Raw genomic sequence first — 11,588 nt, 5'->3', positions numbered from 1 at the left:
GTATAAAACACGACGTATTGTAGACGTCAAAAAGAATATGACATTTGTCACCCGCAGACCTACCGGTCTGGCTGTAGCTATAAGCTTATTTCTGTGTTCCATTCTAAGTTTCATGTTTTAAATACAGTTCATTGGTACAAAGACATAATAAGAAATTTATATTAAAAAACACAACATTTCTTGTGTTATACTTGTACTCTCCCCCAAAACATTTAAAAAGTTGGAAAAAGACATGCGGGGTATGAACTCACCTTATATGGTGATTAAATTGAAGATTCGATATAGAATGATATGTTCCACGAATGAAGTCCCGAGACACAAATGAGTCCTAATTAACATATTATTACAAATATATGTATATAGTTGGTGAATAACTACAAAGATGTTTAGGAAACAACCAAGGATGCAAGAATAACTCACCAAAAGAGTGTTAGAAGCAAGTTAGGAGGCTGAGAAGGAGTTCACGACCCTAAGGAGTGAACACGCCCCAAGAACACATGAGTGTTCATGGCCCATGTTGAAGGGTTCACGGCCCTGATGAAGGTTCACGACCCAAATATGTGAAGAACACTTGAAGATCTTGTGGATTGGTAAGTTTTGAAGGCATTTCGTGGTATACCAAATAGCTATAAAAGAAAAGGGGTGTTTAGGAGAAGAAGAGTGTGTTCTTAAGGATGATACGTGATAGAGAACGGGAGAGTTCACGGTTGGAAGATGATAAATGAAGAGAAAAATGGCTAACACTCATATATATAAGGGGTAGTTCATGGTCCGAGGGGGTTCACGGTCTGAGGTTCACGGCTTCGCAGTTCACGGCTCGAAGTTCACAGCTCGGTGTTCACGGCTCGGAGTTCATAGCTCAGTGCTCACGGTTCGGTGTTCACGGCTTCGGAGGTTCATGGCTGTGAGGGTTTTGTGATCCATGCGAAGGTTCTCGATTCCTAAGGTTTTTCCCACCAAAGTATAACACTCTTAGCTACAAGGTTTCAATACTTATAATCCAAAAATCCATCTACTTTAAGATCTTGGAAGAAATAAGTTTGACCAAAGTTGACTTTTATAAGAATAAAATTTTTAGGTTGTGACATCATCCCCCCGTTAGATGGAATTTCGTCCTGAAATTAGCTTTTTTAGCAGGATTCTGGGGTCATGCTCCTATGAATGGTAGAATACCCACTCGTAGATTGGGGAACTTTGCCCTGAACTTCATGATAAGATTCATACCTGGTCCATCTATCATCACCTCGTGTATACAAGTCGTATATAATTAAGATTTGTAATACGGTCGGATGTGTGACTCTGCCCCAAGTCCATAACCAGACAAGGAATAGGAGATAGGGCGGAAGCACACATTATCAGTATGTCGAATCTCAATTATATACTACTCACGCGTATACATATAGTAGTGATAGGTTAACCGTATTCGTCCTTAGCCCTTATGCTTGCACTTGTCCTACTGGATGGGTGGTAGTTTCTGGAAGGTTTGCTGAGATATGTTGGGTTACATCGGAAAGGTTTCGGAGGGCAAGGTACTCTTCTCATGAGTACTTCGGGGCTTAGAATACAAGAGAGACAATTTTGAGGTCTGTATCGGGTTGTCGTTACGAATGACGAGGATTTCGTTAGTCGGTCGGTTACGGCGAAAAGTTTTCGGAGCACATGAAGTTGGTAAGGTGAGGACCACGCCAATCCATGACGAATGACAATGTCAGAACTGCTTATAGAGACAAATGTTAGGCCGATTAGAAAGAAACATTTGTTATACGACGGTGTATCCCAAGTATGATCGACAATGTATTATGTGTAGGCTTTGTAGTGCTTTCTCGATATAACTACTGTCACAAAACGTACCACAATAAGCGAGTACTAGCAGTGAAAGTGCCTTGATAACTAGCGTCAATACCATATATTATGACCCTTTTCGGTACCTCTATGATCACTTGCGTATACAAGTTATGTATAATTAAGATGAATAAGACGGTCGACTGAGTGACTCTGCCCTAATTCCACAACCAGACAAGGAACAGGAAATAAGGCGGAATCACTCACTCTAAGCCTGCAAAATCTTAGTTATGTATAACCCTGATGTACATACTAAGCCATCATAGCTCACCTGTATGGATCTTTAGTGCTCTTATGAATGTTGTGACTTGTTCGGACAAGTAAGTTATTTACAACTACTTTTAAATTTTTCCCCAAGTTTTAATATTAATATAAATTTAAATCTTTAAAGTAATTTTTATTTAGAAGACGTACTGCTTTTCGCTGGTGGTTCCGGGGCAGTTTCTCCTGCGGTGATCATCAGTATTTGCCCTTCCCCGCCCGAGTTCTTCGGTATTGGGCAGTCACTCTTGTACTGCCCAGTCTCACAACAACCATAGCATGCCTGCTTTACTTCTACTCCGGGGACTTTGGAGATTAGTTGTGCCGGCGCCCTACAGAAACGGGTAGTGTGCCCCTTCCTGCGGCAATTCAAGCACTGCATTTCTCGGCATACTCTGATGTGGTGGTAGTTACACTTACCACACTTTGGGAGCGTTTCAGCATATCAACTGACAGATGCTGGAGTGGCAATTGTTGTGGCGGCATGTACGGTAACCACTTGTTGCTCCTGCGGGGGTTCCTGTGTTGTTCGTTCCTTCCTCTTGTTCCCTGACTTTTGTTTATAGTCCCCTCCCTTTGTTGGCTGGGGAACGGGGACCACCACGCCATGGCAGACTCCTTGGTCAATGAGTCTCTGGGCCAGGCGTTTGGCGCTAGCGAAGGTAGTTGGGTTAAAAGACAATACATTCCCTTGAATCTAGGGAGATAACCCCCAGATGTACCTTTCTATCTTCTTACTCTCCGGGGTAACCATCCCAGGGCATAGCGCTGCCAGGTCACTAAACCTGTCAGTATAGGCTACTATATCTGAGCCAGCCATGGTATGATCCCATAACTCTTGCTCCAGCTTTTGAATTTATCCTCTTGGGCAGTATTCTTCCATTATCATTTCTTTCAGGTTCTCCCAACCCATCGAGTTAGCCGCTGATAGGGTCAGTGACTTAACTGATGGATTAGTGTCTAAGCCCGTAACTATATTTGGTAAGTACTTGACCCGGTTGTGCATGGTCGTTTTGGGTTGCCTTCACCATAGCAACTTGATAAGGTAATTTATGGAGAGAGAAAAGATATTATGGATCATTAATATATTATAAGAATAATATATTAAAAGGGAAATCATATTATTTAATTAATATTGGTCATAAATTAATTAGGAATTAATTTGGTGACTAAAAGAGATTAATTAAATAAAGGGGTTTGAACTGTCAAATGTGTGATAGTTGGATTTGGGGTTGGGAAACCTTATGGATCAAAGGGGAAACGAAATTATGATAGGGATCCATCACAATTTCATCCATAGGCCCTATTCCAGAAGGTTTCATGGGCTGCTTGGTGATTAAGTTGTCCATTAGGGTTTTGGCATAAACCCTAGCAGCCTACATTATAAATAGGACCCTTAGGCTATGAAAATCGGCTACACTTGATCCCAAGAGAAACCTGGGGCCGATTTTAGCATCCTCTCTTCTCTCTCATAATTGCCTTCTTGCTAGTTGGTTTTTGTGATCCATTAGAGGAGTGACAATTGTGACTCTAAGCTCCAAGACAAGAAGAATCAAGAAGGATTCAAGCAACCAACAAAAGGTAATCATATATATCTGATTTGTTATGTTATATTTCCAATTCATACTACTAGATCTAGGGTTTGCAAGTCTTGGATTCATTGCATGTACTATAGAGAAGCCTAGATCCAAGCGTTAGGGTTTGCATGAGCATATATGATGTTTATTTGTGTCAAAACCATCAGTGGTATCAGAGCCTTGATTGGTTTCTGTTGTATGTGATGCAATGCTTGTTTATCTGCTGAAAATTGTTTTTCTGGCCTCTGCCCGACCCAACTCGGCGAGTCAGTATCTGGACTCGGCGAGTCCAGGTAGCGACTCGGCGAGTCCGGGAGTCAGGCAGAGGATATTTCGAGATTTTATGCTGTTTTTGCTTAAGGATAATTGCCTAAATCATTTTTAACTTATAAAATCCGAATTTTATTGTGTATTTATGATTATCATTGCCAAAACAAAAGATAATTTCTAATTATTTGAATAATATTTTCCTTATATGATAAAAGATGATTATTTAAATTATTTGGTAAATTATCTTGCAAATAAAATGGATTAGGTCATATATAGATAATCATTAAATTAATTGTTTAATTTTGAATTATTTGATATTTGGTCCTTTATGTTTTGAAAAGTTCAAAACTTGTCCTCAAGTTTTGAAATTTAAATTTTTGCTTTAAAAGTTTAATTTAAATTATTTAAATTTCAAACCCCAGAATTTTACAAGTTTAAAATTCATCCTATACAATTATATTATTACAAGATTAATATATATATATATATATATATATATATATGTATGTATATATATATATATATATACATACATATATATATATATATATATATATATATATATATATATATATATATATATATATGTATGTTTAAGGTTATGACCTATAAAATGGCCATTTAAATGCAAATATATAAATGCTAGTCTTACCGTTAGTTGGCCTCATTCACGAAGCCGATCTATAAGGGGGCTATAAGGTTATGACCTATAAAATGGCCATTTAATGGGTGTCCACTTTCACCTACCGCTTCCTTGATTGGTGGAGGGTCGTTAGCCGAACGGGTAGGATAGGGAAAACCTTTCCTCATTAGAAGTATAATGAATCTATATAAAGTAACTAAATGTTTTTACAAAATTCCCAATCTTAGTTACTTTAGGCAAAATGAATTGATGCAATCCCATGAAATTACACTTTGTACCCTTGCTAAGAAGTTAGTGGAGCATGTGTGGTTAACCGACACACTAATTGGTTCTAAGCAAAGGTAGCAAGGGGTGACTTATTGTTTGTCATAGTTCGATGGAGCGTGTGCGGTTAACCGGCACATCGAATAGGTGACTGTAACAATGAGGACACCATGTACATTTGCATGGTTATTCACACCCGCTTTGTGATCCTCGGCATTCCAGTCACAAACTAGAGGGGCATATCGAGATTTAAACATGCCATTGAAAAGTTCAATGAATCTCAAAGGAATCTAGGAGTTTTCAATACATTTAAAACTTAATCTTTTCATGTTTGTATGGTGAAGAATTAGTGAATCGTCATTCACTTACCTTCAAATTATTTGCATATTAGATTACGACATCCCTTTTCTAATGTGTAAATAATGTTGTTGGATCTTAGCCCTAATTTCTCATTTTTGTGTTTAATTAGGGATTCATTTCTAATCAAACTTTGTTCTTTTCTAATTCAGATGTCGAACTCAAACAACAGCAATGCTTCCGGCTCGAACTCCTCCGACTCGTTCTCACTCATGAATTTGTGTGGGAGAGTGATCTTTAACGGGTCCAATTTCAATGATTGGATCCGTAACATCCGAATGGTCTCTCGTTACGAGGACAAAGAGTATGTCCTCGATAAGGAGTTGAAGGAGGTGAACATCAACACTGCTACTCCTGAAGAGATCGCTGCCTTTGAGGCCCATGAGCGTGATGCTACTAAAGTCCATTGCATCATGCTGGAGACCATGACTGCTGAACTTCAAAAGTCCTATGAGGACTACTATCCCTACGAGATGCATCAAGACTTGGTGGACCGGTACTACCAAAATGCGAGGCAAGAAAGGTATGAGATCATCACCTCGATGATCACTGCCAAAATGGGTAATGGAGAGTCTCTTACCGCTTATCTGCAAAAGATGCAGAGATATGTTGATCGCCTGCTGAAGTTGAATGTTAACTTCGATGAAGAGATGGCAATTGACATTATCCTTCACTCCTTGCCTCCCTGCTACAACCAGTTCCGCATGACCTACCACATGAATAAGGAAGAGGTCACCTTGAGCAAGCTTCAAGGATTGCTTAGGACTGCTGAGAGCAATCTCAAGGACAAGTCTGTTGCATCAACTCCCACTCCAACCGCTGCTCCTGTTTTGGCCATTGGGCAAGGGAGGGGCAAGAAGAGGAAGGCTCCTTCAAAGAGCCACCACAAGGGAAAATACCAAGATGGTTCCTCTTCTAGTGGAACCAAAGTTGGTTCTGCTAAGCCCAACTCTAACCCAAAGGAGGCAGAGTGCCACCACTGCCACAAAATAGGGCATTGGAAGAGAAGCTGTCCAGAATATCTGAAAGCCATCAAGGATGGAAAGATCAAGCCATCTTTCGCAGGTATTTACACAATTAAATCTAATGATTCATCACATGCTATTTCTTGGGTTCTTGATACAAGATGTGGTTTTGACATATGTTCTGATTTGCAGGGACTAAGAAGATATAGGGATGTGGAGCATGGAACAATAAATCTAATCATGGGGAACAGAAGATCGTCGCCTGTCACCAAGATTGGAGTGTATTCTCTAGCACTTAGTAACAGATTAGGTTTAGATTTAAATAATTGTTGCTATTTGGCAGATATGGCAAGAAACATCATTTCATTTCATGGTTTGTTTAGAAAAGGATTTAGATATTCGTTTGATAATGAGAAAGGTTCTATTTATGCTTATCTAAATGGTGTTTTATATTTTGAAGCATTGCCTTGTAATGGAATTTATGAAACTGTTATGGTTGTAGATAACATAGGAAATGATGTATTATGTGTGGATTCTTCCAATAGTATGGATAAAGCATGCTTGTGGCATTGTCGTCTTGGACATGTTAACAAGAAACGCATAGCCCAACTCCAAAAGGATGGAGTGTTGGAGTCATTCGACCTTAGGGACGATGACGTGTGTGAGTCTTGTTTACTTGCAAAGATGACCAAGTCACCCTTCACTGGTACTTGTGAAAGGGGTGAGGGTCTATTGGATCTCATACACACCGATGTGTGTGGGCCATTTAGATCCACCACAAGGGATGCGAACCGCATCTATGTGACTTTCACCGACGACTATAGTAGATATGGGTATATCTACTTAATCAAGCACAAGTCAGAAACCTTTGAAAAGTTCAAAGAGTTTAAACAAGAAGTGGAGAACCAATTGGGCAGGAAAATCAAGATTATTCGATCCGATCGAGGAGGAGAGTACCTAAGTCTTCAATTCCATGACTATCTCAAGGAATGCTGAATAGTTTCGCAATTGATGCCACCTAGGACACCACAGTTGAATGGTGTGGCTGAGAGGTGTAATCGAACCTTGTTGGACATGGTTCGTTCCATGATGAGTCGTACTTCACTACCTATCTCATTCTGTGGGTATGCCTTAGAGACTGCCGCCCATATCCTTAACTTAGTCCCTACAAAGAAGGTTGCCAAAACACCTCACGAGATGTGGACAGGGAAAGCTCCCTCGTTAGCACATATGAAGGTTTAGGGTTGCGAGGCTTTCATAAGACGAGAGACTCACGACAAGCTCGAACCTCGTATTGAGCGGTGTATTTTCATCGGCTACCCGCAGAAATCCTTTGGATATCTCTTCTATAGACCGAGTGACAATGTTGTCTTCGTTGCGAGAAGAAGGGTTTTCCGAGAGCGAGAACTCATAAGCCAAGGAGACAGTGGGAGGCAAATCGATCTTGAATAGATTCAAGAGCCGAGCGATGAAGGAACCTCTAACGCTGGCGCTCTACCCGAGGAGGAAATTCCGGTTGGACCGATTGATGAGTCCTTACCTCTTAGACGTTCCGAAAGAGTTAGGGTTCAACCCCAGTTTTATGGTTTTCATATTACTATGGAAGGGGATACGTTCATTAGCGACAGTACACTACTGAATTTCAACGAACCTAACAGCTATAAGGAAGCCATGGCAGGCCTGGAGTCTGCAAAATGGAAAGAGGCGATGGATAGCGAGATTAAGTCCATGTATGACAACCGAGTTTGGAATTTAGTTGACCATGTGCTCGGACGTAATACGGTCAGGTGCAAGTGGATCTTCAAGAAGAAGACCGACGTGGATGGGAATGTGCACACGTATAAGGCACGATTGGTTGGGAATGGTTTCACTCAAACTCTCGGAGTTGACTATGATGAAACTTTCTCACCAGTTGCTAAGATAAAGTCTATTAGGGTGATGCTGGCCCTTGCTGCATTTCATGATTATGAAATATGGCAAATGGATGTCAAAACCGCCTTCCTTAATGGGAAGTTGGCTGAGGATGTTTACATGGCTCATCCAGAGGGTTTTGTCAATGCGAAGCGTCGCAATAGAGTGTGCAAGCTTGAGAAGCCAATTTATGGACTTAAGCAAGCGTCTCGCAGATGGAATCTTTGCATCGATGAGAAAGTCAAAGAGTTTGGGTTGATACGAAGCGAAGATGAATCATGTGTATATGTCAAAGCCAGTGGGAGTATAGTTAGCTTCCTCGTATTGTATGTCGATGATATACTACTCGTAGGAAACGACATTCCGTCGTTGCAGGAAGTTAAGTCCTGGATCGGGAAGTGCTTCGCTATGAAGGACCTCGGAGAGGCTTCCTATATTTTGGGAATAAGGATAGTGAGAGACCGAAGTAAGAGACTAATAGGACTTAGTCAGAATACTTACTTGGACAAAGTACTAAATCGTTTTAGTATAGAAAACTCAAAGAAGGGAGTGTTACTAATCCAAAGTAATGCCAAGTTGAGTAAGACTCAATGCCCGAGTACCGAAGTCGAGATAGCAGAAATGAGCCGAGTACCATACACTTCCACAGTTGGCTCGATTATGTATGCTATGACTTGTACTCGCCTTAATGTGGCCTTCGCTTTGAGCATGGTCAGCAAATATCAAGGGAACCCTGGCAGAGCGCATTGGACCGCAGTCAAGAACATACTTAAGTACCTTCGAAGGACCAAGGAAAGGTTTCTAGTCCTCGGTGGGAGTGATGACTTAAAAGTGCGATGGTATAGTGACGCCAGTTTTCAGACCGACAGAGACAGCTACCGTTCACAGTCAGGCTGGGTCTTTACCTTTAATGGAGGAGCAGTGACTTGGAAAAGTTCCAAACAAGAAACCGTAGCTGATTCAACGTGTGAATCAGAGTATGTTGCAGCAAGCGAAGCGTCAAAGGAGGCGATATGGTTGAAGAACTTCATTGGAGACCTTGGAGTTGTACCTGCCATAAAGGATCCTATGAAATTTTCTGTGATAATGAAGGAGCGGTTGCCTTGACCAAGGAACCGAGGGATCATGGTAGATCTCGGCATATCGACAGAAAATATCACTTTATTCGACATCGGGTAGAAGAAGGACTCTTCATAGTAAAGAGGGTATCGTCAGAGGATAACCCAGCAGATCCGCTTATGAAGGGACTGAGTAGGGTTAAGCACTTGCAGCACGCTAAGAGCATTGGACTGAAGGACGATATTAGTTTAGATTAGATAGTTTAGAAACATGTAATAGATAAATGTAATTGACATTTGATGATTAAATAAAGGAGTATTATTTATAATTAAAGTTAATGTCTTATGTTGATTGTTTAACTATTGTTTCACTTTGCATGTTTTGACTTCCTGAATAATTGAGTTATTTTAGAATAATCGAATTCTTCGAACGGTCGACAGTCGTTCATGTGTTGGGAGTAGATATGAATGAAGACTATCATGAATAGGTGTGTAGATTGTCTAAAAGGTATTAGACATAGCAAAGGTTGCTACAACGTTCATGAGTGCTTATGAACAAGTTTTGAGCATTGGAATAGACGCGCACTTGCTGGAATCACTTCATGGAATTTATCACGAGTGATCGCAAAACGATAATATCATATGTTCTTAAAACCTAGATATATGGTTTATTGTTTGCTGGTTGGTTGTACATTGATGATGCGAAAACGCATCAGTAACTTGATGTCATAAAACGCATTGTTGTGTATGATTTGACTAGTGAGTATTAAATGTACATAAGTCGAAGTTTATCTGTTCCTTTTATCCTAAGAGAGTAAAAGCGATATCAGGGCCCCTCGATGATTTGATTTGACTTATCTTCCGGGCCTGATCAGGACTGAATTGATGTGTTTCAATTAAGTTCTATGTCAAATGAATCTGAGATCGAGAAACAACCTGTTGGACAATAAGTATGACTATGTTCCATGTAATTGTGCACACGATATTTAAAACAGAGGACAATACGATCCCCTATCTAAAGGACAGGTTACTGATAAGATCAGAGTTCAACAGCGTCTTTGAGAACTATGATTGCTAATCAGAATATGCTTACATTGTAGTTACTAGACTTATCCAAGTGGGAGACTGTTGGATTAGTGTGTAAGCCCGTAACTATATTTGGTAAGTACTTGACCCGGTTGTGCATGGTCCTTTTAGGTTGCCTTCACCATAGCAACTTGATAAGGGAATTTATGGAGAGAGAAAAGATATTATGGTTCATTAATATATTATAAGAATAATATATTAAAAGGGAAATCATATTATTTAATTAATATGGGTCATAAATTAATTAGGAATTAATTTGGTGACTAAAAGAGAATAATTAAATAAAGGGGTTTGAACTATCAAATGTGTGATAGTTAGATTTAGGGTTCGGAAACCTTATGGATCAAAGGAGGAACGAAATTATGATGGGAATCCATCACAATTTCGTCCATAGTCTCTATTCCAGAAGGTTCCATGGGCTGCTTGGTGATTAAGTTGTCAATTAGGGTTTTGGTAGAAACCCTAGAAGTCTACAGTATAAATAGGACCCTTGGGCTATGAAAATCGGCTACACTTGATCACAAGAGAAACCCTAGGGCCGATTTTAGCATCCTCTCTTCTCTTTTATAATTGCCTTCTTGCTAGGTTGTGTTTGTGATCCACTATAGGAGTGACAATTGTGACTCTAAGCTCCAAGACAAGAAGAATCAAGAAGGAATGAAGCAACCAACAAAAGGTAATCATCTAGATCTGATTTCTTATGTTATATTTCAAATTCATACTACTAGATCTAGGGTTTGCAAGTCTTGGATTCATCGCATGTACTATAGAGAAGCCTAGATCCAAGCATTAGGGTTTGCATGAGCACATAGGATGTTTATTTGTGTCAAAACCATCATTAACATGGCCATTCCACCATGTTAGGGCTCTGTCGGAGAAGGTGCAGGCAGCAAACTTCACTTTGCTCCCTTCTGGACACAGACAAATTTTGAAAACTGAATCTTTTTTCTCGCACCACCGCATTAGAGCGAGGAATCCCTCAATTCCATTAAAGGATTTGCGTTTGCAGTTCATCAAGTCCTTGTACGAACACTCCCGTGGATGTCCTTGGGTAACTCCGGAGTAATTTAGGTGGGTACCGTTACCAGATCCACTGGTACCAGTTGCGCAGATTTGAGCTACATCAGCCATTGTTGCGGCTGTTACCATTGCTTGGAAAGCAACATGTTCGTGTTGTGGTGGTGGAGGCAGTGGTGGATTCTCTATTGTGTTATTAACTATGCTCCTTGCAGATCTACCGCGAGGCATCTTTTTGCTATAATGGATACTCGATGAAATAGTGATGAGTCTATAGGAGTGGTTATAAGCCAAATGCTGAATAACTAACTTAACCCAGTTTTGAGTGTATCCGGTT

The sequence above is a fragment of the Lactuca virosa genome, chromosome 2, assembly GCF_052849685.1.
Source record: "Lactuca virosa cultivar CGN04683 chromosome 2, Lactuca_virosa_CGN04683_v6, whole genome shotgun sequence".
NCBI classification, from domain to species: Eukaryota; Viridiplantae; Streptophyta; class Magnoliopsida; order Asterales; family Asteraceae; genus Lactuca; species Lactuca virosa.
Note: the sequence above shows the minus strand (reverse complement) of the source record.